This window comes from Acomys russatus, chromosome 15 (genome assembly GCF_903995435.1).
Source record: "Acomys russatus chromosome 15, mAcoRus1.1, whole genome shotgun sequence".
NCBI lineage: Eukaryota > Metazoa > Chordata > Mammalia > Rodentia > Muridae > Acomys > Acomys russatus.
The window spans coordinates 18,904,319-18,932,307 of record NC_067151.1 but is presented as its reverse complement, the minus strand read 5'-3'; positions in this window follow the sequence as shown (position 1 = coordinate 18,932,307).

Sequence of the window (27,989 nt, the reverse complement as noted above, 5' to 3'; positions counted from 1 at the left end):
TATATGTTAATAATAAGATTCACACCACAATAACTGAGCAGTTCTTAATCTATTCTTAGCCCTCTAAGATAATTTTGCTTCCTCCAAGTTTACGTCCCGGAGATATTTGCACTTTATTGCTTTCCTGAGCAGTCTCCTCTCTCCTGATGTCTTCAGAACTTCTCCTGGTTGAACCACCTACTTCCTCCTCTAACTCCTCCTCCCCTGGCTGGGAAGAAGCCCAGCCCTATTCTCTGTCCTGCTCAGTGATTGGCTATAGGCTGATTTATTGGCATATCAGGGGACAATTGGGGAGCAGTGCTTACACAGCATTGAAACGGGATATTCTTAGAACAAGGGTTGCAACCAGATATGGGGGAGGGGTACAGAAATCATCATTTGAATTACACAATAACCTTATGCCTACACATCACAAAGAGTATGGTGAGACTACAAAGGGCCATCAAGTTTGAATGTTGGGGTTGTACACTTAGACGTTCTTGCCAATTTACTGGTTCTTCTGCCAGGCTTGAAGCACCTCCATTCCCACTGATGCTTTTACAGTTAAAATTCCCGGAGCTAGGGACCAATCACTTGTTCATTCCATAGCTACAGATGCCAATCTCTTGAGTTGGTAACTGGTTTCACCAAGTCTTCAGGTGCAGATTTTGTTAACCTTGTGGGTGGCCAGACTCATGTGCGTTCCCATGTGCCATGGTTCTTCATTCCTCCATCTTCAGTATCCCTCAAAGTTGCCATCCTTTGGATTTACAGATGCCAGCTACATTAAAACCGTCGGCCAAGTGGCAGCACTATGATAAAACACCTGAGGCAATCAGCGTAGAAGGAAGAGAGGTTAACACTCACAGTTTCAGAGTTGATCACCCTGTTGAGAGCACAAAGAGAGGAAATGTAGCCTAGCCCAATATCTCATTCAAGGCAACTTTCAGAGTGACTTCACTTCCTTCCATTTACTCTTAACTGATAAAAGTTCCACTACTTGCCTGAGAGTGTACAACCCAAGAGTGCCCAGGCTGGGGTCCAAGCTAAGATCCAAATAACAGAAATCTGCTCACACCATTATGTAAAGTATATATTTTGGGCCATAGTTTTTATAGCATTTATCATACATAAACTTGATGGCCCCAAGCCTGTGAAAATAAGGTCTCATACAGAATATCAGACCTAAAAAGATGCTTCAAGAATTGTGTGAACCATAGTTAGTGGCTGATTTGTCGGAAATCTGAGACCAATATTCCAACCTTTCTAAATGACAGTAAAGTTTTTAGATTCAGGTGGTTTATCCTTTCTTCCAACAAGCCTTGATAAATTAGAAATTCCCCAAAGATGCCAATTTATACTTTTTCTTTTCTTTCTACAAATAGTGAAACTGTTACTGAAATATTTTGTTCTGATCTTTTAAAAATGTTTTAAAAACGAAACATCAACAGATAGCATTGGCTTTTGATAGCTCCACTTCAGTTTCTTTCATTACGTAAGGGTTTGTAATGGTTTTCATTTTTGATTCTACCATTTAAAATGTTTTGAGACCTGAAGCATCACAACATCTATAAATGTGTACCTGGAAGGAAAACACATCTGCTTTGGGCCCTGGTCCAGCATATGTGAGCTTTGTAAGCCTGGGCAACCTTAATTTCCCCCTGGTAAGTTAATAATATAATTTGCTCCCAAGTTCTATCGGGAAAACTTGGTAAAATATAAACCCTCTATCTTACTGCAATTTGAGTATGCAAGTAATGGAAGTTACTGGTGTGTCAATGCCTCTGAAGTAGGTGGGCTTTTGGATTGGGAACTGGGAAGTTGAACAAGGACAATATTATTTAATGTTCACTTCCCTCTTTCATAAAATCATTTTGTTTTAGCTTTTGAACAATGTAGTGGCTCCCATAGACTCATGTTTTTGAAGCTTGGCCAGTAGGGAGTGGCACTATCAGGAGTTGTGGCCTTGTTGAAGTGGACGTGACCTTGTTGGAGGAAGTGCATCACTATGGGACAAGGTTTGAGGTCTCCTTTCTTTTTTTTTTTTTATGAGTTGCATGTTCTTTTTTTTTTTTTTTTAATTTATTCTTGTTACATCTCAATGTTTATCCCATCCCTTGTATCCTCCCATTCCTCCTTTCCCCCCACCCCCATTTTCCCATTATTCCCCTCCCCTATGACTGTTCCTGATGGGATTACCTCCCCCTGTATATTCTCATAGGGTATCAAGTCTCTTCTTGGCTACCTGCTGTCCTTCCTCTGAGTGCCACCAGGTCTCCCCCTCCAGGGGACATGGTCAAATGTGAGGCACCATAGTACATGAGAAAGTCATATCACACTCTCCACTCAACTGTGGAGAATATTCTAACCATTGGCTAGATCTGGGAAGGGGTTTAAAGTTTACCTTCTGTACTGTCCTTGGCTGGTGCCTTAGTTTGAGCGGGACCCCTGGGCCCAAATCTGCCTAACATATTGTTCTACTTGTAGATTTCTAGGACCCTCTGGATCCTTTTATTTTGCTATTCTCCCATGCGTCTCTCATTTAGAGTCCCAATAGGATGCCTTCCCCTCTGTCCCAGTTTCCTGGTAAGTGAAGGCTTTCGTGGGACATGCCCCTTCGGCTAGTATGCCGATATAAGTGAGTATATACCATTTGATTCTTTCTGCTTCTGGGTTAACTCACTCATTATGATCATTTCTAGCTCAATCCATTTATCCACAAATTTCGAGAATTCCTTGTTTTAAATAGCTGAGTAGTATTCCATAGTCGGTATATGTACCACAGTTTCTTTATCCACTCTTCTACTAAGGGACACTTAGGCTGTTTCCATGTTCTGGCTATTATGAATAAGGCTGCTATGAACATGGTTGAGCAAATTTTCTTGTTGTGTGCTGGAGCATCTTCTGGGTATATTCCAAGGAGTGGAATAGCTGGGTCTTGAGGAAGCCCTATTCCCATTTTTCTGAGATAGCTGTGGCTGAAGCTGAGTTAGTGCCTCGGGCAGAATTGCTTGCTGGGCTGGGCCAGTACCCAGGACTCTGGGGCCGAACTGTCCGCCGAGTCCAGTCTGGGTCTGAAGGCTCCACGTGACCCAAATCCTGCCCCGAGTCCCCTCTCCCGCAGCAACTCCCACCAGCCACCACACCAATCACCTCCACCGGAAGGCTATGAGCTGCAAACGTCAGCCACCGCCGCTGGTGCTGCTGGTGCTGCTGCCGTGATGTTGGGACCTCGGTGTTCCTGGCTCAGAAATCTGTGCAATTCCCTGAATTGCTCACTGGAGCCTCCAAACGCGGTCCACACTGCTCGCCGCCATCTTATATCCTCCGGTTTGAGGTCTCCTATGTGCAAGATACACCCAGTTGGCACAGTCTCCTTCTGCTGTCTGCAGATCAAGATGTAGAACTCTCAGCTTCTTCTGCAGCACCATGTCTGCCTGAATGCCTGAATGCCGCCATGTTTCTCACAATGGGCTAAACCTCTGAATCTGTAAGCCAGCCCCAATTAAACAATTTCCTTTGTAAGAGTCATCGTGGTCATGACGTCTCCTCACAGCCATAAAACCTTAACTAAGACAATCAAATAAGTGTGTTCTTAGCAGGTATGGTGATTCACATCTATAATCTCATCACCCGGGAGGCTAAGGCATGAAGGCTATCAATAGTCCGAAGGTAGCCTGGATGACATGGTCCATCCCATGGTAACCTGAACTCCTGTGTGAGACCTTGTATCAAAAACAAACAACAAAGAACATTCCAGTCACCTCACAACATCACCGTGTTCCTCACACTATTTCTGTGCCTGGCTTTCTCCTGTTATCTTTGTCTTCCTTCTTCCATGAAGGACAACTGAAATTATATCATCAATAATCTTGGTTCGTGACAACTTCTCTTTTCTACTGTTAAGGTGAGCAGCTTTTCCCATGTTTTAAGGAATCATGGATGCAGATTTCATATTATGAAGATTCTTTTCTTCCACAGTTGCTGCCAGCAGCTGATGGATACCTTTGACACATGGCCGCTGGCCTGTGTGTCCAGCTTCTGTCACAGGAGGCACTCCCCTGCTAAAAAGAAGAGCTGAGATGCTGGCTCAGCGTAACGAGATGGAACATTGAGTTCTGCTTCTGTCCTTGTGGGACATCTGTCCAGTGCTTGTTATGGCAACTCTGCCTTCTCCTGGCTAGAGAATGGATGATTTAATAAAACCATTTGTCTAGACAGATGTCTCTTCAGAACTGGAACCTTTTACAGTTCCTGCTAGGCTGTTTTTCAATTCTTTATGAAGCTAACTGTTGGTAGAACACTCAAGTACTGATGGCCAGGTGACTGCACATGGCTCTTCCCTGGCCCAGCCTCTGTATGCCAGCTGCCCTAGGAACGTGGTTTTTCCTCTACTTTTTCACGGGTTGTTGTGCGACAGACGTCCTAGGGAGACACTGTGCACATATATGCTTATTGTAGACAGTGATCCCATGACAAACCGAAGTACAGATACCATCAAAGCCCAACTTGGTAACCCAGTGACGTTTACCGGTTACTTACAGGGATGTGGGTGAGGGATTACTTACGGAAGCACAAAGGAACCAAAGAGAGCTGCATCACCAAAGCCCATCCCAGCATGGGAGACATCCCACAAAATCTGGGAACCTGGAGCACACTGCACAGCCTGCAGGCAGCTCAGCAGGTTGGAGACCATCCTTTCCAGTGACTCTGCTGCTCTGAGCCTCTTCTAGGCAGCTCAGCAGGCTTCTGTTCTTGCAGGCTGTTTGGCTAGTCCTTGCTGCTTCCAGGTGGCTGGGCTTGTCTCAGAGTCTTCTGTGCAGCTAGACACCTCTGAGAGTAACTTGGTAGCCGTTATTGTTTACTCTTGGAGAAGGAAGGGCCTAGTACATTTATTTAGTTTCAGGCTCTTCCTGAGCTTGAAGTCCTTTACTTTGTATCTTAAGGGGCTTCTGGGCAGGATGGACTGTTTCCATCTCAGAGATAACTGCTACACAACAGAGGTGCAGTTTAAAGATCTTTAGTGCCTGCAGGTGGCCAGTGAACTTTTATTTTGGACCTCTGCCCGAATGTAGAAAATTTAATCATGCCTAATTATAACACCAATGTGAGGCAGAATGGTCACAGTATCAAGTTACATAAAACAAAGTATTATATTCTGTGCATTTATAAGGTCAGTGGAAAAAACCGTTCAGTATGATTTTACCTTGAAATAGATTCCATACCATAAAACTGCTGGCAATGAATTCATCTTGTTCTTCCTCTCACTACCATTCAGGCCACCTCTTTAATCGGGCTGCAATCTCTCTTATTGTCACCCTTTCATTCCCACAATGCTTAGACTCCTAGCCTGAGCTCTGATTAATAAACTCACAGTGGTGCTCATAGCAGGACTTTAGACATACCTCCCCATTGCTATAATTGAACTGACTTATTTGCCAAGCTAGACTTTTCATCCAGCGTCTCTTGGGCCTTTGGATCTTACCAAGTTATTGGCTCACTTGGCAGAATGTTACCAGTATATGTCTGTATCAAGGGTTAAACTCTTTTCTTTTCTTTTCTTTTATTCCGACATCACAGATAATGATGGCTCCCATCACAGAACTCTATCTGGACATATGCCTTCATCCTTTTGAAGTGAAGCTTCCTAAGGATGCTCTTCATAGTTCCCTCCTTTTCCAGAAGCTCCCTCTTTCTTACTCTCCCTCTTCTCTCTTGCTCCATCCTCTATTCCTGCAGACAGGGGTGCAGTCAAGGTCTCTCCCCCTTTTAATTTATTTACTCTCTTCTCTCATGGTCACACTCCACGCCTTATCTTTAGTTTGTAGTTCCTCCCTTGATGCTCCTGATTACAGATGAGAGCTGAGACTCACCAGGCCTTTGGCAGAAGCCAGCAAGAGCACAGGTCAGATAGCATTCTCCTGGACTCCCACGGTCTACTCATCCAGATGTTCAGACTGCGTCCCGTCCTCCAGCTTCTGCTTGCCCTGTGTCTTCAGGACACACTCTGCATCCCAGCCTCCTCCGCCTCTGAACTGCCTGCAGGAGTTATTGCCACAGACTCTGCAACCCCTCAGTGTCATCCCCCAGACATCAGAAACATCTTCCTTCTCTTGGGGTTCAAAAGTGAAAAGTGCCATGTGATTATGCAGACACTGCATGTGAGCGCGTGCGCGCGCGTGTGTGTGTGTTAAAAGCCTCTGCTCGCCAAGACGAGGAAATCAGCACAGTGGAGGACCAAGAAATTGTAAAAGTCATCATGTAGCTCTTGGCTTCTAGGCTCAAAAAATATGGTCCAAATCCTTTTGTAGTGTGGTTACAAGTCTATCCTCAGTTCAAAACACTGACTTCAAACATAACCACTTCTCACATAGGTTAAGTATCTTTGGTAAAATTCACTGCATTTTTAAAAGAAAAATGTCAAAGGGCAAAAGCCTTGGAATTTGTAACTTTATGCATTTTCCTACCTGAACTTTCCCTCTTAGGGGAACTGAAAGTTTACTTTTATAATCCTTGTGCAGGTGCGTTGCTTAAAAGGTGATTTGTTTCGTTTTGCTCATTTGAGACAGGATCTTGCAGTGTAACCCAGGCTGACTTCAATTTTGCAATTTTCCTACCTCAGCCTCCACAGTCCTGGGATTACAAGCGTGTGCCAGCACACCTGACCCTCAGTTTTACTTCTTAAAAAAAGAACATCTTTTCCATCAAATGCAAATACACTTGCAGACATTATGAGCTAATTAGAATTGTAAAATAATCACTTGTTAGTGTTTCTTTAAATAACTTTTTTTTTCCCAGTTGATTTTAAATTCGGGTGAAGACAGGAACACATAGCTTCTGAAAACATGAAACTTCATGAACATCCTCTCTAGTTTCGGAGCAAAGACATTAATTCCTGGATGACTCCAGTCTGTCTGAATCATTAGGTTGTATATATTCACAGACAAATTAGCAGCCTGAAGAGCTAAAAGCTGAGTAGAACTAAAAATAAACACTATGATCCTTCCAAACAACAAACGGCTTAAATTCTATTTACTCAATCTATTTCTGAATATTATGATTCATAATATATCAAAATACAGGAAAATAATTTCCACAATTATATATTTATTTTATAAAAGCGATTTATAAAGCAGGAGGTTTTGTTTTGTTTTGTTTTGTTTGTGTGTGTGTGTGTGTGTGTGTGTGTGTGTGTGTGTAAGACGTACTTCATATAAAAAATTGCCGAGACTCTTGACATCCCCGATATGGTCTCAGGGCAGTGTTCAACACCATGAGGCCCTGAAGATGTGACTGGAAAGTGAGGGGGTAAAAGAGAAGCTATGTATAAAGAAGAAATTTAAGATCTAACTTCAATGTATCACAATATCTTCAATTGCCTCTCTAGATACATTTAAAATATCAGCACAGTCAGGCCATGGCGTTTGCAGCACGTATTGAGTTAATATTACTCACCAGCGCTCTATTGGGCTCAGTAAGAGGCACATTTCTCGCCTTGTAGAGGGGCTGGCTGTCTTCTAGAGAAAGTTCTACTTAGTAATAGAGTAATGCTGTTAGAAGTTACAAGCTCAGCACTCGGGAGGCAGAGGCAGGTGGATCGTTGTGAATTGAGGCCAGCCTGGTCTACAAAGCCACTCCAGGCCAAGCCACTTTCTCAAAACCGCCCCCCACCCCAAAAAAGGAAGTTACAAGTCTTGTTTCTGATTAATGAAGCTGTAAAAAGAATGGCTTCGTTGGAATGAGTTAGTTCTGCGCAGCTGTGAATGAATTCACGGTGGAAAAGTTGCTCTTTAAACTGTAACATATACGGCGCTTTTTCTAAAACCCTCTGTGTGTCCCACAGGAGTGGAATCCTCAACTACACATTTTCCATATAGATTATTTCTTCTGTGACCCCTTTATTTATTTATATGTGATTTTCTATCATCTTTTAGTATGGAAAATATTCTCTCTGAAGTCTCCTCTAGCGGCTTCTAGTGTGAAGCTGTACTTGCTATTGGAGTCATCCAGTTATGTTATAATTTACAAAGGCCTACTGAGAAATGTCTTAGGGTTTCAGCGGTGTTTCAGAAGAAACTGAGGAACACAGCCCCAAGCTAGGTGGAGTTGACCACAAGAGGGCGCTCTGAAGGAAGAGGACGGAGAGGAAGGAGGGTCTTGCCACTTTGCGAGTGTGTTTTTCAGAAGAACCAAGGGAGACATTTCAGTAAAGCATCTTTAGTTTCAAAGACAGACTTATGTTAATCAGCGAAACTGGTTGGTCTGCTATATCTAAAATAATGACAAGAAAACATAGTTGTTTGTCCTTTGTAGGCTGGATATTTTGGGTGGAGGAACAGCAATACTTCTAGAAACTATTTCGTAATACAGTATTCGTTGATTTCTGTCCTTTTCAAGATAGTAGGAGACTAAGCTGCAGGTTTTTTTTTCCCCTGCATTCTGAAACATCACCTCTTGTTTAAAAAGCGAATATATAATAATGTTTTTCACTAGTTCTACCACTGCCTATTGACTGATAGGACCCACTAGAGTTTGGTGTTGAACTTTCAGAGACTTGAGGTTAAACGAGTCAGGAGTAGGGTGCATGAAGGTCACAGTTTTTTTGGCTTGAGAGTGATACTATCCATACAAGCACTTGATGCTTTATGTGATGCTGCATATGGTTTTTAACGTGATAATAATGTTGGGGGTGGGGTAAAGCTATCACTTCCTTCTCATGCTATGTACTCACTCCAGCTAGTGAAAACTGAAGCTTGCTAGTAGGTCTCCTGAGCCAGGAATGGTCAGGGTGCTGCCTTCATGTTCTATCGAAGCAGTAAATCATCACTTCTCTGCAGTCACGTGGGTCCTCAGAGACAACGAGGAACGCAGACTTGGAGAATCGCATCCACTAGACCTTGTCTGATTCGTCGAATGACCTTTCATCCCAGGCTTTGTGAGTTAGGTCAAACAACCTGCCTTCCTAGAAGAATTCCCTAATTCTTCATGCACAAGGCATATGCGCATCTTTATTATAAAACTTAGAAATGTGGGCATGTGGGGGGAGGCAAGTCTTCATGTAAGTAAGAAACTCTAGATTGTGACATGGAAAGCTAAAAAGCCAGGAGCAGAAAAAGAAGTTTAAAGTAAAAGAGATAACAGCAGAGTTGTTACCTTAGGGATGAATTCAAGGAATTGAGACACGGATCTAATTTTAAAATAACATTCTGTAACTTCTTTATAAAAATGATTTGTGTCAGAGAATGTAAAAACTTTTTTTTAATCGAAAACACAAGACAGAAATAGAAAGTAAAATAAATATGTAATACTATGATGCAAAAATTGATTTACCAAAATATATTTTCATCTCCAAAAAATCTGCTTCATTTGCTTACAGATCTCTTAGCCACTAGCTCCAGCCAATATTCGGTCAGTCAGTGGCCCCTCCCCCGGGACTCTACTCTCACCTCATGGTGGCCACTTGATGATTTCCTATAATATTTATACTTCAAAAGCTTAATGTTTTATCTTGGAGGAGATTATAAAATCCAGAGAATATATAAATTTTGTTTCAGAATGTTTTACAGAAATAATACCTAGAAACACAACTGGGCATTCCATGTGTGGTATTTCAAGTTGGTTTAAGATAAAGCCAGGAAAAACAATGGAAAGAATACACTCACGTGTGATTTTTCTCTTTCCTTATTGGTCATTCTACTTTCAGGCTCACTGTGTGTTGGCATTTGGTTTTGTTAATTTTCTCTATTTCTTGTAGTGTTCGTTTTCTAATTTTTGCTCTTTCCTTTTTGCATAATATTTGAGGTTTGTTTGGCTTAAGGTATAAGGTTAGGTTTGTAGTTTGAGCTAATTTTAATTAATGCTGAGATTGCATGCATTTATCTCCACACATGACTCTTTGTCTGTCTTGAAGCGTTTGCCCTGGAAATCCCCATCAGTGCTGCGTTTGCTGTAATTCAGAAGCTGTGGCCAGCATTTCTATGTCCTGTCTCAGTTGCCTGGCAACTGCGTATTTGCTGGGGAGTGCTTGGGTAATTTCTCCTTTTAAAAACATCCCTGAATCTATACCTCACTCCCCCAAAGCTCCCTTTCTTCTCTCTCAGTATCAGCTGGATCAAGAAGCTCAGAGCTTCGCACCCTGGAACTTAAACTCAACGCCCTTATACAGCAGTGGTTCTACATTGTCCTAAGGCTGGGACTCTTAATACAGTTCTCTATGTTGTGGTGACCCCCAGTCACCCCAATTCATAAAAGTATGTTGTTCATATGTCATAACTGTAATTCAACTACTGTTATAAATCATAATGTAAATATTTTTGGAGATAGAGCTTTGCCAAAGGGGTCACAACCCACAGGTTGAGAACCACCATTATGCAGTTTGCTTATTTACTTTGCAAAATTAGAATTTTGTATCCTAAATGTTGCTTAAAAACTTAAGAGTCGTTTAAAATCAGGTTATCTATAGTTAACAAGACCAATTACTGAGGAAAAGACAACTGGTTGGGGTTAAACCACACACACACACACATGAACACAGCACACACACTTTAATGTGCATTGAGGATACAGAGCTGAGGGGACGACGGTTTGGGAAGTTGGAAGGAGGGAGAGGGAGGTGGATATGATCAAAACGCATTGTGTACATGCACAACATTTTCAAAGGAAGAGTAATCATGTTACTTTAAAGGAGGGATTTCTGCTTTAACTACAGCAAGTTTAGAATTTACATAGATGAAATTCTCATAAAGACATGTATATAATTATGTAGCTCACTGTCATTACCCATGGCTACAATATTCACAGTATTCTACCCTTGTCCATTTTGCTTAGCAGAGATGTTTTCATAATATCTTGACTTGGAAATATTTTCTAAGAAGAAACATTTGCTACATTTTTACATACTTCACTTCTGTAATCTTCTGAGATGAAACTGGTGTGGCGATAGGAGCGTAAAGAATTAGGATAGAAATTCTTTTCAGAGATACCAGCACATACATTTCTGTAAAGGAAGTAATGTCTGAAACAGAAGCATTCCTGCTGTGAACACACTGCACCCTCCCACGTGATGCACAAAGCATCTCTGTTCCATACTCCATGCAAGTCACAGTTATCTCAGGAGCTCTTTGTACGTAGAGATCATTTATCTGGTGGGATGCATCTATCCACTCAGAATCTCTTGAGCATCACACCCTTATCTGAACTGCAAGTACTTATGATAGGGCAATTCCTGTACCCTAAAAGCACAAATACACTAGACACATGTTCTGGGCAGCCCCTCATTTTAGAAGTCATGAAGACAGATCAGGGAGAAATGTTCACTTCCCATTTGCTCTGAACTGGAATAATCTGGGCTGCAATGCTGATGGATTTTGGGTCAGACAGCGAAACCTCCTTTCACATCAAGCGCCTGTCAAGGTGGTTGTATCAATGACGGAGCACGTTCTTGGGAACTCAAGTCATTGAAGGCTGTCAGCAGGCAAACAGGTGTGGCTAGTGTGTGGTTGATCAATGGTGGATTTGCCTTATTTAGGACAGCTGTCTTCGGGGGAACCAGGGTCCGACTTCTCATGATACAAGTCCGTTCATCTTCAGTGTGTTACAACCATTATCTGATGGATGATGCCATAATTACACAGGCAAAATTCTCCCTAGGAATTCAAAACTTATGTGTTAAGTCATCGTAGTAAAGCTAAGGAGAAGAAGCTCAGAGGAAGTTCAGGAATAGCTACCGAAAAGACATCTACCGGTATTGTTCAACCCTGGTTCTCAACCCACTGGTAAACAGTCCTCAGTAGTTGTGTCTGAAATGAAAAACGAATATGGTATTATACATTATGGAGATGAAATACACTTTAGATTAAATCCATCTCAAATAAGTTTCCATTGCAAATTACCAAAGACTTTTCAACTAAATTATTAGTGTGCCTCTCCTTTTGGAGGTGAACGGTCCAATAGATCTTCGAGAGATCTAGGATGCAGGGCATATGTGGATTTTCTTTGTAGTAGCTTTTCTCTGGGTTTAATTTGCACTGCATACAATGAGCGCACTCTTACTATGCTTTTCCTGGGAACATTGAAGTAAACTGCAGCAACAAGCTTAAGGGGAAACAGATTTAAGCTAGTTTGAGGAAAGATAAATAAAGGTTTTGAGACCGAGCTCAAGAGACTGTTATGTCACAATGATACAGGTGTTCTTGTCCATTTGAACAATAAAAGTAGCTTATATTTTGGAAATAGTTGGTCCTACCTCATTGGGTTACACTAGAAGTTTCAAATGTCTCTCCATATAATTTGTTTTATTTAAATTTTTAATTTTGAGACTTACATATGAGTAATATATTTATATCAGCTTCACCCTTCTCCAACTCATGCCATGTCTCTCTCCCATTCCCTCCCAAGTTCATGGCCTCTTCTTTAATTATTATTGTTTCACACACACACACACACACACACACACACACACACACACACACACACACACGTGTGTGTGTGTGTGTGTGTGTGTGTGTGCATTTAGTGTTGCTCATATGGACGCAGGAATGATCACTAGGGATTAGACTAGCTATAAGGGAACTTGTCCCCAGAGAATACTGATTGGCTGTAGCTCTTTACCCAGAGGTGGGGTTTTGTATAATTTTCCTACATCCACAGGTCAACATTGGCATGTGGGCTGTTGTATTATTCAGGTCCTGCTAGGGAACTGCATTTTGTGGCATCAGCTTTCCTGCTGTGTCTAGGAGACACTGTCTCACAGCAGGAGTCCTGATGATCAGGCTCTTATAATCTCTCTTCCATCAAGGGGGCCAAGAGAATCTAGGTTACTGCCATTGTTTTTTGGTTGCCCTGCAGAACTCGAAGGAAGACCGCATTGCAGATGACAGCTCTCAGGGCAGTATTTTTAAAGTTCTTCTTAATTAATTAAACCCATAGTAAATGGTAATGAATTGCTTGGTTTCTTTTCTTTCTTTTTACAAAACCTTTCATAACACATTTGATACACTTCCTTAAAGAAGACATAACATATTTTTAATTTAATTTTTTTAATATATTCACTTCACATCCAAATTATAGCCTTCTCCCTCCTTCTCTCTCAATCCTCTCCTCCTGACCCCAGCCTACCATGTCTCATCAGGACTGCCTGCATCTTCTTCTTCTGTGGCCGGGCAAGGGCATAGGAGCAGATGCTGAGACTTACAGCCAAACTTTGGACAGAGCATGGAAAGTCTTTTTTTAATATAGTTTATTAATTTATTCATATTACATCTAAATTGTTATCCCATCCCTTGTATCCTCCCATTCCTCCCTCCCTCCCATTTTCCCCTTACTCCCTTCCCTATGACTGTGACTGAGGGGGACTTCCTCCCCCTTTATATGCTCATAGGGTATCAAATCTCTTCTTGGTAGCATGCTATCCTTCCTCTGAATGGCACCAGGCCTCCCCAACCAGGGGACATGGTCAAATATGGGGCACCGGAGTTCATGTGAAAGTCAGACCCCATTCTCCACTCAACTGTGAAGAATGTCTTGTCCATTGGGTAGATCTGGGTAGGGGTTCGAAGTTCACTGCACGTATTGTCCTTGGCTGGTGCCATAGTTTGAGCAGGACCCCTGGGCCCAGATCTGCCCATCATAATGATCTACTTGTAGGTTTCTAGGACCCTCTGGGTCCTTCTATTTCCCCAATCTCTCTTGCATCTCTCACCTAGAGTCCCAATAGGAAGTCTTCCCCTGTGTCCCACTTTCCTGGTAAGTGAAGACTTTCTTGGGACTCGCCCCTTAGGCTAGTGGACAAATGGATTGAACTAGAAATGACCATAATGAGTGAGTTAACCCAGAAGCAGAAACAGTCAAATGGTATATACTCATTTAGAGCGTGGGAAGTCTTATGGAGAAGTAGACAAGGGGGTAGAAGGACCCAGAGGGGACAGGAGTTCTACAAGAAGACCAACATTGCCAACAAATATGGGCCCATGGGGGTTCTGCAGAGACTGATGCACTAACCAAGGTCCATGCACAAGAAGACCTAGGCTCTCTGCTCAGATGCAGTCAATAGGCAACTCAGCCTCCATGTGAGTCCCCTAGGAAGGGGAGCAGCGGCTGTCTCTGCTACAGACTCTGTTGTTTACTCTTCAATTACTTCCCCCTGGCATAACATAGTTTTAAGATTTGTCTTATTTTTAAATGCGTGTGTATCAGCACTTTAGTGCAGTTGTTAACAGATGCCACTAGAGGGCTCTGGATGCTGGGAACTGAACCTGGGTTCTCTGCCTTCTTAACTGCTGAGTCTTGCTACAGATTGTCTGGCTACAATCTGTTTAACTTTCTTTTTTCTTTTGCAGAAGCCGAGTTTCTCTGTGTACCCTTGGCTGTCCTAGACTCACCTTGTAGACTAGGCTAGCCTCAGACTCACAGAGATCCACCTGCTTCTGCCCTCCTGAGTGCTGGGATTACAGTTGTGTGCCACCTCATCCAGTTTTGTTTGATTTTAAAATACCATTTTATCAATGTTGATTTTTTTTTAAAATAATGTAATATGTTAAAAATGACTCATAGTATAGAACCAAAAATATAGTAAGTTTCTGTAACTTCCAGGAGCTTGGGATGCAACCAAAAGTATTTTAAAGTGTGTATGTGGTTGAAAACACATGAGACAAGTAGCACGTGGGAAGACATACTAAAAGTGGATGCAGACACTGAGAACTGAGCAGGTGGGCTCCCAGGCAAAGCATGATACGGTGATGTAGCTTCCTCTAACAGACAATGCAGTTTGATAATTCTTGGAATTCTTTTTCCTTCCATTTGCGAGGATTAGGTCTTAGGTGAAAATCCCCATCTTGAAGGAAGAAGGCAGGGGAGAGATCCAGCCCGTGGTGCGCAGGGGCACACACAGGTCACAGGAAAGGTACTAGGCTTCACAGACCTTCCTGTCCCACCAAGATCATGTAGGTGCAGCCTCCTTTTTAATCTCTTAAGAATAGGCTGCAGGATTTGCTTGGTGCAGGTAGAAAATGAGTCTGGGTTTAGAGACTTTAGTCTAAAATTTACTTAATCCCCATTAGTATCAGCCCTTGTTGAAGCTAAAGAATTAAGATACGGTACAAATGGCAGTACCATTTCATATGTCCTGGCTAAAACCTGCCTTTATATTCTCCCTGGGTTTACTGACAACCCATAAGCACTGAAGGTGAACTTACTTAGATTTAATGTTCTAATAACATAGCGGATACTACTTCAACTAAAGCCATGGAAATAATTTACTTAAGCATGAAAACAACCATACACCCTTACGCATTTCCTATCATTTAAAAAGAAACTTTAGGAAGAAAAAAATTGTGTCCCTTGTATCAACTGTTATCAATATACATGACTCTGGACCCCAGGTCTGGGAAGAGGCTGCCCTACAGAACTGTGACCTAGTGTTCTCTCACATGCCAGTGACAAACATTCCTGTGAACTAGAAGGGAGTGAGGCCACACTTCTATATAGTGGAGCTGCCTCTCATTCCCAGAGAATTTAAAGTCTGTATAAGAGGTTTGTGACACAGTTTGGCTCCGTGTCTCCGGGTAGTATTTCTTCTAGCACCTGCCACTAACCGACTCAGCTCTGTTCTTGCTGCTCATACCGTCGAGGTGACCGTTTTCCTCCATCCGGCTACACCTTCGAAAAGAGCTATAGAAACTGCAACAGGACAAGAAAAATTTGCATTTAACGACTTAACATTTCATCATAAACATTACAATAATACACCCTAGAGAAATAGTGTCAGGGGAAAAAGAACACTCTGCGTTGTATATATGAAGTTGAAAATAAAACACCTGAGTTTGATGTGCGGTTTGGCACTATAATAATTATTTCTGGCATGTGTATCTACACAATTACTCAAAGTAATGAATCATTTAAACGTGAAGAATGTTTCTTTTTAGGACCATTTATGTAAATTGGATAGAGTTTTTTTTTATTAATAGTAATAAGTGCTTAAAAATGCTTGTGAGATTGAGAGTCTTAGTAGATACTTCTTGCTACAGCATGAAGCGTGAGAAGCAGAATCAGATCCACACCACCAACTAAAAAGTTGATGTGGAGGCAGGAGAATCCCTGCGACTCTATGCACAGCCAGCCCATCAGAAGCAGCAACGGACCCTGCCTCAAAGAATAGGGCAGGGAGTGATTGAAGACAACACCCAATAACTACCTCTGGCCTACACACACACACACACACACACACACACACACACACACACACACACACACACACACATCAATGTGTACCCAGGCACATGTACACACATGCCCACACACAGGCAATGCTGCATTTCTGAAAAAGTAAACTAGGTTACATGCTTTCTCCTCGAAGTGCAATTGAAACATTTTAAGTGTCAAAGGACGTGGAGATGTTTGTGTAACTACTATGTCCCCTTGTACTATTCTGTGAACCAATACAATTACTATGATTTAGTTTTATTTTTCCTTATGTGTATGTGTGCTTGTGCACATGGATGCATGTGCCCATGGAGGCCAGAAGAGGGCATCAAAACTCCAGAACTAGGGTCACAGGTGAGTGTGAGCTGCTGGGAGGGATCTGAGCTCAGGCCCTCTAGACCTAACTAACTGCTGAGCCATTTGTCCAGCCCAGGTGCAATATCTGTGAATGGTTACCTAGTGATTAACCCTCAGCACATGTCTCCCTGCAGTCTGGTGTTCAGGGCTGCTGTTTTTATTACCTGCTAAACATTCTCTCCCCAAACACACCCTCCCGCCCCCACCCAAGTAGTTGTTGGAAGGTAGCAACCCTTAGCTACAGTCTCTAGCCAAACTCTAACCAGTGTCCTCTGGACACTACTCACTGAGAGATGTTTAATTTAGAGTTCTTTATGTAGGATATACTACAGAGTAAAGATGTGCATTTTTTAAAAAGGGACAATTCTCTTTGCCTTTATTACCTTCTTTCCCCCAGCTTATAAGGAATGAGATGTAAAAAGGAAGGAGTTTGGAGCGAGGGAGGAATAATTCATAGGTGTCCAGGACTTAAAATGTGGAGTGAATGCTAACATTCTCCTTGCCCTCTCAGCCTTAAGCACACCTAGGGGACTGCATCTTTGGTGGGCAGGGTTGGGAGTTAAAGATGTCTCAGAATTATTAAGTGCCTTCAAAGGAATGTGCTTGCTCAGTTTGAGCAAAGAACAGTTAAGACATAAGCCATCTGTTTCACGCAAGGCCAGAGTTTTGTGTTTAAACGTTGATGGTGTTTAACTTTGACACACACCCAGGGGAAGGCCCAGCTCAAATGAAAACCTTTCAGGTGTTCTTACCTTAGTACATAACATCAACGGCTTAAAGCTTTGGGGAGTCAATGTCTGCATTTTGTTATAATTAAAGGATCTAATGGGGGGAACTGTGAGTGGCCGCTGCTCCTCTGGCTTGTGAGCGGCCGCTGCTCCAGTTGACCCATGGCTATCCAGGCCTTAACTTCACCTACATGTTTCAAGGAAGGGTGTTTTAATGAAGGATGGAATTGCAGATAATTCATCCCATGCTGTGAGGTTAACCACAAGCCTCTTCAAAGTCACAAAACGTATTACTCCTGCCGCTGCTCTGGGGCTGGAGACGGAGCCTACAACAGCGAGTGTTCTTTAAGATACTTTCTGACCTGACTTCATTGTAAGAAATAGCCTCATTAGGTGGCCAGATTTCTTTCTTTGTGTCTTTTTTTTTTTTTTTTTTTTTTAAGTAGAAGGAATTTTCTTCCTGCCTTTTGCAGGACGCTTCATTTCACTGGTGTTCCAAAACACCTTGAGTTAGTTCCCTGAAGGTGAAGGCTGGCCGTGGAAAGCACCATTTCTTTGTGTTTCCAGTGGAAGTGATGCCCACCACCCCTGCTTCTCCCTGCACTGGATGGAGCACTCTGTTCTCCTTGTTCAGCAAATGTGAAGCCCTGGCCACTCTCGTGAGGCGGGAAGATGGGTTTGAAATCTTAAATGCTCCCCTCCTCTCCACTGATTTCTGCAGGGCTGCTGCACTTTCCTCTTTAAAGTTGACTGGCATTAATAGAAACATGGTTAGAAGCTGCCATCTCTAAGCGGGGTGGGAAGGAAGGAGCCATTGAAAACAGACGGAAGAATCCTTCTGTGTCTGAAAGACACTTCAAGTATCTACAAAGATCCAAGAGGGAGCAGCGTGGACTCCCGTGTGATAAAGAAAGCTGTTCATGGGCAGAGAAGTTCTGCTACTGGTTTTGGACAGACAGTCTAGTGTCAAAGAGGGAGACAAGATCAATAAGTAAAATGAAGAGTAAAATGCACCTGCTATCTATTTCCTGTCTACTCCTTGCTTCCCGCTGTCTCCCAAGCTCTGCTGCTTCAAGCCGTTGGCCATCTCAGCTTAGAGTGTGTGTGTGCGTGTGTGTGTGTGTGTGTGTGTGTGTGTGTGTGTGTGTGTGTGTGTGTGTGTGTGTGTGTACGGGGTTTGTGTGCTTTGCTCTATATCTGTGTTCCAGTCTTGAAGGCTGGGCGTGAAGAGGAAGGAACACTAAGGTCGGCTTCAAACATCTGACCCCCTGTGGAAGGCAGAGTGCTGCATCACAGGCTGCTGAATAAGGGTGACACATTACATCCTGAAGATATTAAGTCTTAATCAGACACAAATCTAAGGAATTTGGAGCCTGTTTCCGAATAAAATTCAAATATTTCAGTCTAATAATGTGTGTCCACACAATACACCGGGTGTAGTTATGTATATTTTCTGTTTACTTTTTTTTTTCATATCCAACTTTGTGGCATGTCATTGTAGTATGCCGAAAAGTTGTAACATTAAGATAATTAATCCAAATAACATCAATCCACCAGATTTTCTAGATTATGAAGTGTGGTAAAAAGAAAAGAGACTAGTAGAGTAACCCCAAGGGCTGGCTGTGTATTCACTCCTGGGAAGGAATCTATTCTTAAAGGAAGTGTGAAGAAGATAGCAATATATGGGGAAATTAGTAAGAGAATAGAAAAACAAGTTTAATTATTAAGTCAAAATTGTGGAATTTTTAAACAAAGAAGAGTACTCATTTTAACAAAAATTACACAGGAAAGCAAACCATAAACTTAGTAGAATGGCCACTGTTGGGTCCATAGTGGACCCTCAAATGACAGTGCTGCTGACAGTGTCTTAAGTAACAGCCTGGGCCCTGCTGCAGGTAGGCCTATGACTGGGCAAACAAGATTGCTCTTTCGTAAAATGCGGAATTCCTCAGAAAATGCATACTTTGGAATTCTGTTTGTCAGGAAAAGCCATTATCCCTTATCCATCCCTACTGGCCAACCACTGCAGCCAAGGGCACCTATTCTGGATTAACTGAGATAACTAGTGACAGATCAAAGCATCATGCTGTGTCCCAGGCTGCAACCTTTCTCCTTCTGCTGCCTGCCCCTTTAAAACTGACCTGGTGACACTCACAGGAAGAGTAAGCAGGCTACCAGGAAGCCTACCTGATAGGCTGTGATCTTATAGAGGGGGACAAGGTCCCCTTCTGTCACACCTAGGGGAGGGGAATAGGATGAAAGAGGGAGGGAAGAGGCAATGGGAAGATACAAGTGAGAGGATAACAAATGAGATGTACTCTGAATAAATTACTTAAATAAAAAATTTAAACAACAACAATCACACCTAGACAAGAGACATATTAGAATGTGAATTTAGATTGTCAAGTCTTTGAGTAGTAACAAATTTTCATTTACAAATCATTGGACAATAAAACAATTGTGAGATAAATCCCAAATAAATCCATTAAACTGAAAAAAAAATAAATAAATAAAATCACAAGAAACAAAACTGACCAGGTTTTCCCAAGGCCTGCTGTTCTCTGACAGTTTGCTCCCCCAAATAAACTGTTGTTTCTCAGAGTGGCTGGGTTGGGTGGTTTCACTATGCCTCACGTACAGTGTACAGTGGCCTACGAAGGATGGGAGGAACCCTATGAAAAGAATGACAATAAGAGATGCCACAGGAGGAAGGATGGATGTGACTTTGGCCTAATTGGGCTCTTAGTGCTCTGGAGGTGTTTCATACAACAAAAATTTAAACATAATGAAAACCAAGGAGGACACAGGACAAACCCCTAATGGCAATACAAATAATAAACAGATATCACTGCATTACAGAAAAAAAAAAAAAAGTAGCACAACTGCCTGAAAGTGGCAAGGAAAATATTAGCCTAATTAATTCTAGAAAACAGCAATTTGAATCAACATGAGACCCCAAAAAAGCATAAAAGTAGAACTTTGGTGCTGTGGTTAATAACATGTCTTCACTAGGTTATGGGCTAGCAACCTGAAACTAATGTACGTCTAAAATATTACACATAACGAGGGCCTGCCTTACATGGTGATGGCGTCTCTTTCTCCCAGGACTGTAGGAGCCTTGCACTTGTGAGGATCTGCAAGAGAGGGAAGCCAGCAAGCACACCCTGCTGCTGTTCCATTCAAACCTGGCCTGCAGAGCTACAAAGCACACACAGGTAGCCTTAGGTTTTAAGCCACTGCTTTTACGTTTTTCTCACTCACAACTCCCTAGTCCTGACAGTTATTCTGAGCTTTTGGAATAGATTTATGCTTCTATAGTGTGCCACTGTACTTAGCCATGCTTTAAACTCCACATGTGGTAATAATGTTAGAAGGAGAAACAGCAATGTCCATATAAAACTTAATTCAAATAAGTTTTTCAGATGGATTAAATTTTAAAAAGATTTGTTAGTTTGTCTTTACTTATGTGTATCTATGTTTGTGTACATGGGGGGCGTTGTGTTAGTGCGTGTGTCTGCATCTGTGTGTGAGTATGTGTGTGTCTGGGTACATCTGTATATGTGTTTATATCTGTGTGTATCTGTGTGCCTGTGTGTGTGGGTTTGTGTGTGTATCTGTGTGTGTGTGTATCTGTGTGTGACTGTGTGCATCTGTTTGTGTGTCTGTGTGTATATGTATCTGCATGTATGTCTTTGTGTGGGGGTTTTGTCTGTGTGTGTGCACATGTGTGTATATATCTCTGCATGTATCTGTGTATGGATTTGTGCATGTGTGTGTGAACATGAGTGTATCTATGTGCATGTGTGTATATGTATGTATGTGCACATATGTGCATATGTGTGTGTGTTTGTGGGTGTGTGTTTGTGTATGAGTTTGTGCATGTGTCAGTGCAGGTGTCTATGACACCCAAAGAGGGAATTGAATCCTTTGGATCCAGAGTTATAGGAAGCTGGGAATCTCTCAATATTCATGCTGGAAATTTAAGAGAGATCTGTCAGAGCAATAGGTGTTTGTAACCACTGAGCCATCTCTCCAGCCACAACCCTTTATGTAGACAGGATATTAAAGGGTTCATCCTGACTTGCAGATCATGAGAATTTATATGGCTGGGTTGTATCTACTATACACAGACTGTTGGAAAATGAAAGAGTCTATTTCACACAGCTGCAAGAATTAGGCCCACCTCAACCATGTTCCAGCAGACTTTTTATATTTTTCCTCTTAATACGTTTTCCCATTTTCATGTGTATGCCTGCGAGTGTGTGTGTGTGTAGGTGCTTGTGGTTGTATACACATGCATGTGGAAACTTGAGGTTGATGTCAGAGGTCATCCTCCATTGCTCTTTCACCATAGTCATAAAAGAAAAGTCTCTCAAGCAAGCCTTGATGTGGCTGGTAACTCTAAAACGAGGATTCCATGTCTCTACTTCCTGAGGTAGGACCTACTATTTACATGGATTCTGGGAATTTGAAGCTCTGTCCTCACCCTTAACCACTGATCCACTTCCTCAGTAAATCATTAAACACTACAATCCACTACTGCGGGACCATAATGGCCCAAGGTTAATTTGTGAAGGGTCAAGGGGAGGTTCAATCCTGATACCTCCTATGAGGACTGCAGGCTTTGGTCCTCTCCCCTCTCCCAGCCTGGCACTATGGCTGCCCCACCATCAAGCCTAGTAAGGATGTACAGCCATGACAGTTATGAGGCCCCACTCCTTGATTGGCCTCATAAGGTTTTTAACCCTCACACCTCCACCCACTAAGCATGCAGATGAAGCATCTTTCCACACCCCTGTTTTGACCAATTGTAAATGGTCACATAAAACTTGCCCCAGAGACTCTGTTCACCCTGCAGGGGCATAGAGACCACCCTAGACCCCCAGTAAACTGAAACAGTTCTTGGAAGCTTTTCCCAGGTGTGTGCACTCACTGTTGATTGAGACCCTGCATTGCACCCACAAATCCCTGCTGAGCTGCCCTCCCTCCAGCCCATTCTGGTGTACAATTAGCTGGCTAACCTAAGGGGGAGAATCCGTTCTCATGTCTTATTATTGACTATGTTTTTGAATCTCAACTTCTTAATCACTGAGCTATTAACATTTGCTGAGTGTAAAGTTTTCTACCATTCACTCACACAGTTTTAAAAATAAAAGGCCAATGACCGATAGGGCACACAATTTCGTTCATAGATCAGTAAATCTGGTTCTTGTCACCAAACCCTGGGCATATATGTTACTTTTTGTAAAATGGCTCATTAAAATTTTTTATTCTGGTTTTGTTCAGGAGAACTACCTAATGTTTGTTTCATTTTCACTCAATGGCAGATCTTGCTTCTATTAAAATCTCTTTTTTTTTTTCCTATGCTAAATGATCTTAGTGTTGCCAACTATTTTTTAAGGCTATAAATCATGTAGAACTTCTTTAAGTAAAGTGAGAGAGGCTTACTTAAAACATGCATGTTACAAATTACTTTTTAAAAATATACATAACTGAAATACTTAGTTGTAAGACTAGGGGGTTATTGAGGTTTGGGATCTATCTTCTTGAAGGCTGGAACAATATCGGATTAATGAGAAATCCCATGGATACCTGGGTGATGGCAATGGGCTTGAAGACCAAAGAGACATGTACTCCATGGTCTCAAGGTTGCATAGTCTTGATTTATAAATTAAAAAATAAAAAGTTGGAGAGATGCCTCCATGGTTAAGATCATTTATTACTGTTTCAAAGAATTTGGGTTTCATTTCTTACATCTGTGTGATGGCTCACAAAAGTCCATAACACTTCTGACTGCAGCAGGCACCAGTCACACATTGGGTGCATAGAAATACACACAGGCAAAAGACTTAAAATAAATACACATAAAATAAATACCTCTTAGAAAATTTAAGAAACAAATATGAGGATAATTCAAACTAAGATGAGCTGTTTTGCCTACCTACCATGCCATTGTAGAAAAACTTCCTTTGTCCATATTGAACTGAGCAAGGGGAGGCTAAGATAGCAGAGACCAAGAATCAGATTTTGTTTCAAACGAAATGGTGATTTTACAGTGTAGATTATGAAAAAAAAATCTACGAGAAACACAAGGGTGACAGTATACATAGAACATTCAGAGAATTCTGGATTCGGTTGAGGCAGTCATTGGAATTTATTGTTTTGAGTTTATTGGATCCAGCACAGGAGTTATATTTATTCATGCTGCAGTAGTTACTTTTAATATATTATAGTAAAAAAAAATAAATGATTTAAATACCTGGTGCTTTCTTAAGGAAGACTCAATGACTTGAGTCCAAAATTCATTCCATTTAAATTCTCATATATTTTATGTCTATTGGAAAGTTTCCACAATCATTGACCAAGTCAATTATTTTGGGCTTAGGAGAGGGTAAATCACATGACGTCTTGATTATGTGGCTATACTCATCAACTTGTTTTATCCCGTCTCCATTTTAGTATTTATATTTGTTTTGTCAGATACAGAATAGTACTTACTGTTCCGTAGAGAACAGAACTCTTGTTTATTAAAGCCATAAGCAAACCTTGTGTGAAAAATAGCTGTGCAATCAGACCTAAGTGGAAGATTTTAGTGTATGGTCTAGCAACATGTTCCTAAAGCTTACCTCATCCCTAAGTTATCAATGGATATTGTTATGCAAGGATACCCTGCCACTGAGTATCTACTTCCTCTGAACTGAATGAGTATTCCTGGCAGGAAGGGCACTCTCTTGTTTAAGCATCGGGACATAGAAGGAACTTCTATGGTTCTAGAAGTCAGCCTACCTCACAAGTCTCAGGGAGACCCTAAGACTTATAAGAGTAACCAAGCTCATCCTTATTGTTACGGAAGCAGAAAAAAATAGCAAGGGAAATGACACTTAGACCTTGACAGCAAGTAATGCAGGGGAGCCCTGAAGATGCTGCTTTTGGGAGCTGTGGCCCATCCTTAAGTCACTGTCTCTGAATTTAAACTTCAAGTGAGGTCAGTGTATTAGATTTTAAAAAGGTGTGTATGTTTCAAAATCAGTGACGATGTAATTTCTTTTTGTCGCTGTTAAGTCAAAGAAATTTTCCCTACTTTACAAAAATGTAAGAGCTAGGCAAATATAACAAAACCCATATTTGGTATTTTTTTCTCAACTTAATTTTTTGCTTCAGTTTCATTCTTCTTGCTTGTCAAATCTTCTGATATAGCTTTTCAATCACAATTTTAAGTGACATTTCCCAAGGCTTCATTTGCACACATGAGTTCTCCTGTCTCAACTTTTCCCACTCCATACTCCTAAACTAAATGACAAATTTCTTTGTATTTCATTGTTTTCATGGCTCTGATGGGTAGAACCAACTGTACCTAAGTCACTTCTGAAAGCCTATCATTTTAATTAGCTTCCTATAAAACTTCCACTTTGCTACCTTGCCCAATTAAATAGAATTTTCGATATCTTCATCAACTTTCAACTCCCTGTAGTGGTAAGCTCTAAATTCTTGTTCCTAGGAGCAACATCAAATGGGCTCATGTGCATGCGCACATGTGTGCATGTGTGTGTGTGCATGTGCACATGTGTGCATGTGTGTGCACATGTGTGCATGTGTGTGCGTGTGCATGTGTGCACATGTGTGTGCATGTGCACATGCTGTGTGCATGTGTGTGTGCGTGTGCGTGTGCATGTGTGCATATGTGTGTGTGCATGTGCACATGTGTGCGTGTGCATGTGCATGTGTGCATATGTGTGTGTGCATGTGCACATGTGTGCATGTGTGCATGTGTGTGTTCATTCTGGATGAAAAGGTCATGGACTTGAGAGAGAAGAGAAATGGAAGTTGAAGGGGAAAAGGAGAAATGATGTAAATATAGTACTCATGTATAAAAATATCAAAAACTATAAATAAAAAAAGATAGTAAGATATTATGGGTGATGAACATTATCCAAAATACAACTTATTTTCCTTTTCTTCTTATCCCTTTTATTCTTCTCTGGAAATAAATGCAAAGACAAGGTCAAGTTCTACTATGTACACTTATCGCTCTGACACCAATTCTACTTGCCATGCCCTGTACCATGTCAGAGATGGTGGCTTAGAAGTCTGATGTGCCGTATCCTCAGGGTCCATGGATGATTAATGGTGACCTGGAGCCTGCCCTTCCTGCATAGTAAGTCATTTTGCTAATGTTTTAATAACGCGAACAATTGTTAAACATGGTTATTATGAAAACATACCTATGTGAGGCTAGAATAAAACATCAAAGATCTTATTGCTTCCTGATTAGCCTATCATATTTTTCAAACTATTTCTGAGTCTATTTAAGCTTGTTTTGTCTGCCAGGTGAAACCATACATGAAGGGAATAGTGATTGCTTTATTTTCACATTCATCATGTAAGTGGGATGTATAGGGTGGTGGCTAGAGAGGGGGGGTAGGGAGGGAGGAGAATAATAAAATTATATAAAGGACAAAAACCTTAAGAAAAAGAGAGAAAGTGAGAGCAGGTTGGTGCTGGTGACACAGTCCTCCTAAACTCGTTCTTGTTGAGGGCTTATTTGTTCTCTCTCTCTCTCTCTCTCTCTCTCTCTCTCTCTCTCTCTCTCTCTCTCTCTCTCTCTCTCTCTCTCTCTCTCTCTCTCTCTCTCTCTCTCACACACACACACACACACACACACACACACACACACACACATTTCAGGAGTTAGGCTGTTGTAACTGAAGCTTTTGAATGATTCTAGTGTGTAAGACACTGGGTCTCCAGGCACTAGACTTTTACCACCACATAAGGAAGCATAATGACAATTCTTTTAGTTACTTATCCAACATTGAGAAGTGATGGAAAATGGCCTCAAATACATTTTGCTACAAGGCTTAATTTTTCCTTGTGAACTATAACAGAAAGCAAGCATTTGATGAGACTGCAGCATTTCTGATTTTGGTGCCTTCCTTCATGTGTGTGCACACGTGTTCATTTGTATGAATGGGTACATGCACCTGTGAGTATGGAACCCAGAGGTCAATGTCAGGTGTCTTCTTCAATTGTTCTCCAGCTTATTTGAGGCAGGATCTCTCATCGAATCTAGAACTCCCCCAACACCCCTGGACTGGCTGTCAGTGGGCCCCAGGCTTCTCCTTTTCCGGCTTCCATGGCTGGACCACACATGTGCACCGCTCTTGCATCTGGCTTTTAAACACAGGTTCTGGGTGCTTGAACCCAGGGCCTCATATGACAAAGCAAGCTCTGTGCTGACTGGGTAACCTCCCAGCCCGATGTTGATGCATTTCTATTTAGTTGAATATGTCATTGTTTTAGCATCTGAGATTTCATTGATAACGCATGTATGTAGGAAACCTTGACTGAGTATTAAACCTCATAGTTCTTTGTTCCTCACTACCATCATCTTGCATGGGTTGGAGGCATGCTTATGTATTTTGGTGCATTTTCTAACTTTCAAAAATTATAACATGTTCTAATGAAGCAATTGTAGATTGTGATATAATTTTCTGTCAAAAAATCATTTTTATTTGAATTTAGATTTTTATTTATTTTGCTGCTATTTTATGAGTGTCTTTCACATTGGAACTCTGTTATCACACTTTGGGTTTAGTTTTTAAATTGTAGCTGAAGCATAAATGTTTATCATCAAATGTAAATTATTGTATAATATTTATTTAGTATATTGCCTAAGTATGCTTATTTTCCTTAATGACATCCATGTGTTTCTAGTTCCCATTATTTTGCTCAAAATTTATGTCTGAATCAGGCTAAAACTATGTGCCTTTCTATTCCCTTAAGTCAGAGTCTTTAGCCTTTTGGCATCCACAGATTCTAGCATCGTTGTTTGTCTTCTGTGAAGAATTTTGGAATTATCCAGGTGATTCACTGGGTCCAGCACCACAGTACAGTGCACAGAAAGTATATATCATCACCAGTATAGAGCATTGCATTTTGTTTCAGCATAATGTTTCATGCATCTGTAGACAAAAGTTCATGGGCTGTCTCCAGGTGATCCAGGGCCACACACTTTCTGGTCCCCGATTTCTTCTCTGTTTGCTTGGCTAGCTGTTTCAACTCAAATTTCACCCTTCAATGTTCTGACTTATACTTTTTACACTTGCACTTTACAACCCTTTAGTGTTCTGACTTTCACTCTTTATACTTGCACTTTCCACTTCTCTTGGGGCCTTCTTTAACTGGAGTTGTTTGATTGGTCTTCCAAATTATGTTGAGTTCAAGGTGTTCCCTACAATATGGAAGATCTGTGGAGAAAGAATAATGACTCAGAAATGAGATTATAATGGAACTTTCTCTGGCTGCCAACCTGTTTCATTAATTTTGAAAGCTTGGCCTTGGCTTAGGCTTGTTTTCAACTGCATCTTCTAACTTAGCTTAAGCACTTTATGCTAATCTATGTTCTGTTATGTGGCTTGCTGCCTCTTCTCAGTCACTGGGCTTGTTTCTACCTCTGAGTCTGACAGGTGAATCCTTCATGCCTGATTCTTTCCCTATCTCTGTCCAGAAGTCTTGCCTTTTCTCTCCTGCCACAGCTATTGGATGTTTAGCTCTTTATTAAACCAATCAGAAGGGGTTGGAAGGAATGTTTACAAAATATGATGTATCCATAAGGATAAAAATACCAATATCTGGCCTGTTTTGAATTCTCTGCTGGTACAGAAATCAGCGTTTCCATAATACAAAGACAACCTCTACACAGAGCACAAGAGATTACCCCAACACAAG